General features: G+C 56.9%; 1 pseudogene; it reads right to left on the bottom strand.

Annotated features, from left to right (window-relative positions):
- Positions 1-1,283: 1,283 nt before the first annotated feature.
- Positions 1,284-5,857, bottom strand: LOC137228403 (serine/arginine-rich splicing factor 3 pseudogene; annotated as a pseudogene).
- Positions 5,858-6,519: the final 662 nt, after the last annotated feature.

Genomic DNA, 6,519 nt, shown 5'->3' with positions numbered 1-6,519 from the left:
GTGCTGTGGACCCCCGACCCAGTACCCCTATTTCCAACACGTTAGTACTTTAGTACGTTAGTACGACATGCTTATCCAACTAAGGAACCGAGATGGATACGTTATTATTAACTAAAGTCCACACTTTACTAGAATTTCCCTAGCTTTCCCCTAACATCCTTTTTCTGTCCCAGTCTCCTCTGGGCTGTGACATTTCTCAGACATCCCTGGGTTTTAATACCTTGAAAGTTTTGAGGAGGACTGGTCAGGTATTTTGTCCCTCAATTTGTTTGTCTGTTGGTTTTCTGATGTTTTTCTTATGGTTGGGCTGGAGTTACGGGGTTTGGGGCGGAAGATCCAGACACAGATAAAAATGTCATTCTCCTCAGGTCACATCATCAAGGATACACACCATCAAGGATACACACATCAAGGATACACCCCATCAACGGGACTTGTGACAAACAATTTTACCCTTGATCACCTGGCCGGTATCGTCTTTTTTTTTTTTTTTTTTTGCTGCGTTGGGTCTTCATTGCTGCACACGGGCTTTCTCTAGTTGCGGCGAGCAGGGGCTCCTCTTTGTTGCGGGCACGTGCTTCTCATTACAGTGGCTTCTTTTGTTTCGGAGCACGGGCTCTAGCTGTGCGGGCTTCTGTAGTTGTGGCATGGGGGCTCAGTAGTTGTGGCTCCCAGGATCTAGAGCACAGGCTCAATAGTTGTGGCCCATGAGCTTAGTTGATCTGCGGCACAGGGGATCTTCCCGGACCAGGGCTCGGACCCGTGTCCCCTGCATTGGCAGGTGGATTCTTTTTTTTTTCTTTGTTCCTTTTGGAACCAAAACTTTAATCCCAAGGAGTCTCACAAAACATATTACGAATGACAGCATGAAAAAAAATTGCACAGTAACTCAAAGTTCAGCTCTACAATATACTCTTCATCTGGCAAGACATTGGTATCTTGATCATCTCAACTTCCAAAAAACATTACAAAGAGCTATGTATTCATGTACGGCAATCACAGAGGGGACTTATGACCTAACTCAAAGGGAAACTAACTTCCTTGAAACTTCTTAGATTCTAAACTCACTGGACAACCTCTTGTCCAGTGTGAAGACTAGTGGAATTCTTAAACCTCTAATCTAGGGTAAGGGTGCGGCTTTCATTCCTACCTGCTGGCTTGTGTTCACAGCACCTTTTAAAGACTGCTTGCTTAACTACAGCTGCATACCATATCCCAGCTACAGAAAGTCTCTTCAATGTTTGCCAGTGTTGCTTCCATAATAATAAACATCACACTTTAGGTGGGCAGGAGTTAGAGTTTTATTCTCAGTCTAGGCAAGACCAAAAATTCAAAGCAAATTCAATTTTGCTTAAGAGAACATTGTAAAGAAACAATTCTTCATATTACATGCCTCATATGACCCATTTCAAACCATAGAGAATGACACCTTTATGTGTCACTGTCCCAAGAGACAAACAAATGTGAACAGCTAAAACATTTAAAAAGTGCATCAAGCTTCGGAAGTCTCAAACGAAACTTGAATTTTCTGTACATACTCCTGTCAAATGAAGTTATTTCCTGTGCACCACTCCTCTTGCAAAGTGGTCTGCTATTTCCTTTCATTTGACCTGGATCGGCTAGGAGACCTAGAGAAAGATCGGGACGGCTTGCGATTTCTCTCCTGGGACAGTGATCTCTCTCTTCTCCTATATCTACTAAAGGGACCTGCTCTGGCTGCGGGAGAAGCTTCTCCGTCTTGGACATCTGTGGTGAGGGGGAGGACTCCTCCTCCGATAATCATCTCGAGGGCGACGACCCCAAGAAGGAGGCGGCCACGATCTCGACTTCTCCTTTCCCCATTGGACAGGTCCACTCTTACTCGGCAGCCACAGAGTGTTCTCCCGTCTAGTTCTCAGACAGCATCCGCTGCATCTCGGGGATCTTCATTTTCAACAAGAGCGAAGCCGGGAGGGTTTTTAGCAACCCACACACTTCGGAGTGGTCCATAATATCCTAAAGCTCGTTCGAATTCACTCGTTACCACTGTTTCCAAGATTCCTTACACAAACGTTACAGTCCAACGGACAGGAATCCCGATGCAAGACCCTCCTGGCTCCTGGGTTTCATGGGCCACAGGGTGATCCCGGGCCTCTAGAATCTCGCAGCTGAATCGGCTCGCACAAGCTGTCCTGTGGGGATGCTTTTCCCCCCATGTGTCCAGCCCGGGGCCCTGCTGTCTAGGCCCGACCTCCAGGGTGACAGGGTGAACCCCAGGTCCCTGGAGCAAACACTCAGAGCCCTGGTGACCAGACTCAGGGGGCTGGGGCGGCAGCTGGACATGTGTGGCCACCCTGGTGGTGTTTCGCCCCATCTGCAGTTCCAGTTCCAGCTGAGAAAGAGCCTCGCTGTGTTATTTTCTCCTGGTTGTGTAAGGATCCCCGGTGTCATTTGACAGAAATGTACATGGTGTGTTCTTTCTCTCTTTTCTCCCTGCTTCCTCTCGTCCCTCTGCCCCTCCCTCTCTCCCTCTCCCTCTGTCCCCCCCCTTCCCTCTCCCTCTTTCCTCTGCGTCTCTCTCTTTCCCTCTCTCCCTCCCCCGCTTCCCCCCTCCCCATCCCTCTCCCCGTCCCTCTCCCAACTCCCTCTCCACCTCCATCTCCCCCTCGCTCTCCCACATCCCTCTCCCTCTCCCCTCCCCCTCCCTCTACCTCCTCCGTCTCCCCCGTCTCTCTCCCGCCTCCCCCCTCCCTCTTCCCGCCTCCCCCATCCCTCTTCCCTGTCCCTCTCTCCCTTCCTCTCTCCCTGTCCCTGTTTCCCTGTTCCGCACGCCCTCCCTCTACCTCTTTCCCTCTCCCTGTCCCTCCACCTCCTTCCCTCTCTGGAGAGGGAAGGAGGTGGAGGGACAGGGAGAGAGAGCAGGAGGGGGGGAGAGAGAGAGAGAGGGAGGAGAGGGAGAGAGGGATAGAGGGAAGGAGCGAAAGACGTCTCTCCCTCCCTCTATCCCTCCCTCCCTTTATCCCTCTCTCCCTCCCTCCCTCTATCCCTCTCTCCCTCCCTCTCCCTCTCTCCCTCTCCCTCCCTCTATCCCTCTCCCTCCCTCCTTCTCCTCCCTCTCCCTCTCCCTCCAACTCTCCCGCTCCCTCCATCTCTCCATCTCCCTCACTCCCTCCCAGAGACGGAGAGATGGAAAGGCAGAGACAAGGGAGAGGGAGAGAGGGAAAGGGAGAGATGGAGGGAGAGGGAGGGAGAGGAAGAGAGGGAGAGAGATATGGAGAGGAGAGGGAGAGAGGGGGGGGAGAGGGAGAGGGAAAGAGGTCTCTTCCTTCCTCCCTCTCCCTCTGTCCTCCTTCTCTCCCTCTCCCTCCCTCTCTCCCTGTCCCTGTTTCCCTGTTCCGCTCTCCCTCTCCCTCTTTCCCTCTCCCTCTCCCTCCACCTCCTTCCCTCTCCAGAGACGGAAGAAGGTGGAGGGAGAGGGAAAGGGAAAGAGGGAGAGGGAGAGCACAAGAGGGAGGGAGGAGAGGGAGGGAGAGGGGGGAAAGGGAGAGAGGGATAGAGGGAGGGAGCGAAGATGTCTCTCCCTCTCTCCCTCCCTCTCTCCTTCTCCTCCCTCTCCCTCTCCCACCAACTCTCCCTCTCCCTCCATGTCTCCATCTCCCTCACTCCTTCCCACATAGGGAGAGATAGAGGGAGAGGCAGAGATAAGGGAGAGGGAGAGAGGGAGAGGGAGAGATGGAGGGAGAGGGAGAGAGGATGAGAGAGAGAGGGACGGGGGGGGGGGGGGGGAGAGAGAGAGAGAGAGAGAGGGAGACCGGGAGAGGGAATATGGTCTCTTCTTCCCTCCCTCTCCCTCTCTCCTCCGACTCTCCCTCTCTCACCCTCCCTCCGTCTCCCCCTCTCCTTCCCTCGCCCTTTCCCTTCCTCTCTCCCTCTTCCTCCCTCTGTCACTCCCTCTCCCTCCATCTCTCCCTCACCCTCACTCCCTCTCAGAGAGGGAGAGATGGAGGGAGAGGCAGAGACAAGGGAGAGGGAGAGAGGGAGAGGGAGACCAGAACAGGGAAACAGGGACAGGGAGAGAGAGAGGGAGAGGGAGAGAGGGAGAGGAGGAGGAGAGAGGGAGAGGGAGGGAGGAAGAGACCTCTTTCTCTCTCCCTCTCTCCCTCTCCCTCCCTCTACCTCTTCCTCCCTCTCCCTCTCCCTCCATCTCTCCCTCTCCCTCTCTCCCTCTGCCTTATCTCTGCCTCTCTGGGAGGGAGTGAGGGAGATGGAGAGACGGAGGGAGAAGGAGAGTTGGAGCGAGAGGGAGAGGGAGGAGAAGGAGGGAGGGAGAGGGAGAGAGGGAGGGAGAGAGGGAGGGAGGGAGAGACATCTTTCGCTCCCTCCCTCTATCACTCTCTCCCTCTCCCCCCTCTCTCTCCCTCTCCCCCTCCCTCTCCATCTCTCTCTCCCTCTCCCCCCTCCCTCTCCATGTCTCTCTCCCTCTCCCTCCACCTCCTTCCCTCTCCAGAGAGGGAAGGAGGTGGAGGGAGAGGGAGAGGGAAAGAGGTAGAGCCAGAGCGTGCGGAACAGGGAAACAGGGACAGGGAGAGAGGAAGGGAGAGAGGGAGAGGGGGAGAGGGAGAGGGAAAGGGGGAGAGGGAGAGGGGGAGGGAAAGAGGGAGAGAGAGGGACAGGGAAAGAGGGACAGGGAGAGAGGGAGGGAGAGAGGCAGGGGGAGAGATGGAGGGAGAGGGAGAGGCAGCGAGGTAGAGGGAGAGAGGGAGAAAGGGAGAGAGAGAGGGAGAGCGGTAGAAGTGCTGAGGAGGGGGGCTCCCTCCCCCTCCCACTCCCATCCTCTCCCTACTGCTTTCTCTTTTTTCTGCTTCAACAAACACCAGGCGCCTTTTAGATCAGCCCTGAAGTCAACGTTGATGCTTGGACAGCCTGACCTCCCCGCTGACTTCCAGCCCAGGACCACCGCTGGGAGATGAAGTCTGCGGGGCCCTGGGCGCAGGCTGCACAGGCACCTCCCCTGATGCCCAATCTCTCCCCGTTTACGAGGCAGCCGACACTCCCCTCCCTGACTCCCCAAGATTTGGGGCCTTTTTAGTATGTGTCGATAATGCCATTGAGCTACTATCTAACTCTTCCACGAGGACCCATCTCCCAAAATGCAGTGGTTTTCAGCCTTGGCTGCACTAGAGAACCCCCAGGGAAGGGAGAGACGTCTCTCCCTCCCTCTCTCTTTCTCTCCCTCTGTACTTCTGTCTACCTCTCTCCCTCTCCCTCTCCCTCTGGGGTGATGCCCGATGAGCTCAGAATCGTAGATGGCCCCCCCATCCCCTCTCTGTGGCTTGCATGGGGGATGCACCTTCTCACCGTGGCCCGGGCATGGCCTTGACATTCAGACATCGGGTCCTGCGTGGACACTTGTGTTTGTTCCATAGCGCAGGTGGCTGCAGTCTGTGCTTCTGTAGATGGGGGCTGTGCGTGAGCCCTTCATCTTCCCCGCAGACACCACTGGTGCTCGCTCGGCCTCGCGGGTGATGCGGGGGGCACGGGGGACAGTCTTGTGTCCCCACCTTCTTGGGCTACAGACAGGCCACGCTGGTCCCGTGGTGACTGGGGGCTCCCAGGAGAACCCCACTGCAGACCGGAGAGGTGGCCCCAGAGAAGGTGGCGTACGCCTGGGGCCGGGCCTCATCAGTGAGCCACGGGCCACCTGCAGCAACAGCTGTCTCACCGTCCAGGGGCTGGGTGTTCGGGCGCCGTGGGGTTGAGCCACTGTCTGCACGGCAGCCGTGTTTGTCTTGTTGAGCCCGGGGAGGCCCCTTGGTGGCTCCTGGAAAGACTGGCCGCATTTCTTCCTGCCCTTGGCCTTAGAGCCCATCACGTTCATGCCGTTTCTGGTTCCAAAAGGACCTGTGTTAATAAAGACCACGTGTTAGGACAGCACCAAAGTGTCTAGAAATCCGGGCCAGGAGGAGGAGGGAGGGGGATTGGCTGTGCCCGCCAGTGGCCTGGGAGCCCTGCCCGCCTGCAGAGACCTGGCCCGGGGCCCGCGGGGAGGCCGTGGCCCTCGGTCCCCAGCGCCTTCCGTCTCTGGGTTCCAGGAGAACTGCGTGATCCTCAGGGAGCTGGTGAGGCTGCAGGCCCTGAAGTCCCGCCTGCTGGGGTTCCGCACGCATGCCGACTCCGTGCTGGAGATGAACATGGACAAGACCAGCCAGGTGGTGGCCACTGTCCTAGGTAACACCGCCTCCCCCTGAGTCCCAGTGGGGACGGGGTCAGGCGGACCTTGACCGGAGACCCCACTGTGTCAGCCCTTGGGGGTCACCTTCCCAGACCCTTCATTCTGCCTCGAGGGGCGCGGGGTCGGGGGTGGCTGGGGGGCCGCCCCAGGGACGTAGCCGCGCCTCTCCCCTCCGCCCGCAGGTGAGCTGGCCCAGAAGCTGAAGCCCCTCGGGGAGCAGGAGCGGCCGTGATCCTGGAGCTAAAGAAGGCCGAGTGCCAGAGGCGGGGCCTGCACTTTGACGGCCCCATCAACGCCTGGGACCTGCG

Source organism: Pseudorca crassidens, chromosome 7 (genome assembly GCF_039906515.1).
Source record: "Pseudorca crassidens isolate mPseCra1 chromosome 7, mPseCra1.hap1, whole genome shotgun sequence".
NCBI classification, from domain to species: domain Eukaryota; kingdom Metazoa; phylum Chordata; class Mammalia; order Artiodactyla; family Delphinidae; genus Pseudorca; species Pseudorca crassidens.
The sequence above is the reverse complement of the archived record's forward strand: the minus strand, read 5'-3'. Positions and strand labels throughout refer to the sequence as shown.